The sequence below is a fragment of the Monopterus albus genome, unplaced genomic scaffold (genome assembly GCF_001952655.1).
Source record: "Monopterus albus unplaced genomic scaffold, M_albus_1.0 scaffold27.1, whole genome shotgun sequence".
NCBI lineage: Eukaryota > Metazoa > Chordata > Actinopteri > Synbranchiformes > Synbranchidae > Monopterus > Monopterus albus.
The window spans coordinates 3,050,227-3,052,173 of NW_018127907.1; the positions used below are offsets into that span (position 1 = coordinate 3,050,227).

The 1,947-nt window shown below is 40.8% G+C and overlaps 1 protein-coding gene across 2 annotated transcripts in view; it reads left to right on the top strand.

Annotated features, from left to right (window-relative positions):
* The first annotated feature begins 118 nt into the window (after nucleotides 1–118).
* The window catches only part of LOC109957542 (long-chain-fatty-acid--CoA ligase 1-like), a 15,171-nt gene continuing 13,342 nt past the window's right edge, over nucleotides 119–1,947 (top strand). For both annotated transcript variants that reach the window (XM_020595494.1, XM_020595496.1), the window contains exon 1: nucleotides 119–1,184. The gene's annotated coding sequence lies outside the window, so the exon portion shown is untranslated. The remainder of the gene's footprint in view (nucleotides 1,185–1,947) is intronic.

A 1,947-nucleotide genomic window follows, 5' to 3' on the forward strand; every position in this document is an offset into this window, starting at 1 on the left:
TTAAATATGGGTCACGTTTGTGTGAAGAATGCTGATATGAGACATAAAATATAACACATTGTCTGTTAACAGACAATTTGTTAACGGTTCATTTGTATTTGTAAATCTGACTGTAAAAGAGTCAGTGCCTCACCAGCTGTCAACCTCACCGCATGTCACTGGTGATTAGCTATTGTTGACATGGAACTAGATGGCCAAACTTTGGCACCTTGGGAAGGCAAATTTCCATTTTTCTGTTTTTGGGTGGGACATGATTATGCCCTATAAGATTATTAACATTCAAACGACTATTAATTTACATTGTTATTTTGCCACACCCAAGAATACAATCAGTCTAACATTTTTAATCTATCAGACTGACTGGGTTGAGATATGTAGCTACAGTATATGACAACACAGGAAATAAGAGTCTCTGTTATACGTTTACCTCCACATATGGTTAAACATCTGTCCTTTACATGCTACTGTCGGAGCTAAAGCTATTAGTCAAACTATGGATTTGTGGACTCACAGAAGATACATCTGCTTTTGATCATTGTCATTTATCAAGCGCATATGCTAAACATGACTTAGTTCCAGCTTCTCAGTTTTGTCTCAGGTGCCAGTAAACTGAATAATAGTTAATTAATGGACTCTTGTAAACACAGACCCACCAAGTGAACAGGACAGCTTCCTTTCTATTGCACTTACTTTCTTTGATCAGCCTTTATCTACCTCTGTCTTATCTCAGCTGACCACACTGGGTCATATGTGAGTGACTTGCTGGCTGTTGTAAGGCACAGGCCCGGGGAAACTGCATCTCAAATCATGTCTGTACTGTTGTTTTGCGCTTTTAAAATGCTTTATATTTGATTGCATTTTGTAAGAGCAACTTTTTTATCCCAAACTCACAGTGTGTTTCTCCAACATATATCTCATTGATCCTGAATATGGCTAAGTTCATTGATTGTTTATATCACATCTTAGCCAGTCAGACCTTTGACTGGTAGATTAGATTACACACCACCTGGTAATAAAATCTGTGAGTGTTTTGTTGGTAGTATATCAGGACATCCTCCTTGTGAAAGCAGAGTGTGTGGCGGTTGCTGTAGCTGCAGTAAACACAGCACGCACCAGGTTGCCGCATTGGATGCTCAGCAGAAAAAAGAAAACCACTGTCTCACCTGGCTGCTTTATGTTTACAGGTGAGTAGGGAAGAAACGGAAGCGGACCTATGGACTGTAAACATCTGCAGGCATGTAGAAATAGCTTTGTCCTGTGCTTGTAGAACATAGAGATGGAAGACGTTTTAACCTTGTTACAGTTTGCTGAAAGCCATAGATATCGAGCCTGGTTATTTTTCATCTTAGAGTTTGGCACTGTTACTTGTCAGGAACCTTTTCAAGCATATTTATAGTAAACCTGCAGTATATCCTTTGAGCTACTTCAGTGGCTGCTGAAGAAATGTCTTGAATCCTGTGCTGTGAAGTACAGCAGCACCTATGAGTTGTTTTGCTACTACAGCCTTACTTGAACTAGGTTGGCCATTAGCTTTGGCTGGCTAACACTTGTAACACTTGGCAATGTTAACACACACCACAGCTTTCAAACCGACACTGCTGAGTCACTTTTGGTATTACACTAAATGTTAGCATTTATCATTGCCCTGCAACTGTCACTTCACTTGTGACCACAGTGGCTGCAGCTCATCCAAGTCTGTTATTGGGGCTTGGTACCCAATCTCCAATTGTGGGGGTGGTGATGATATCTCCCCCCTGACCTGTCGTCCTGGCTCCCCCTTGCTGGAGCATTTGTGTTGTACATATATGTATACATATATATATATATATTGTCTTCATCCTCAAGGTTCACAAGGGGGAGGACCTGTCCTTGTTTTGCCACCTGCAGTAAAGACCTCAGACTCTGTTTCTAATCTGGCTGTTCTTTAACACCTCTTCTAATCTGGCA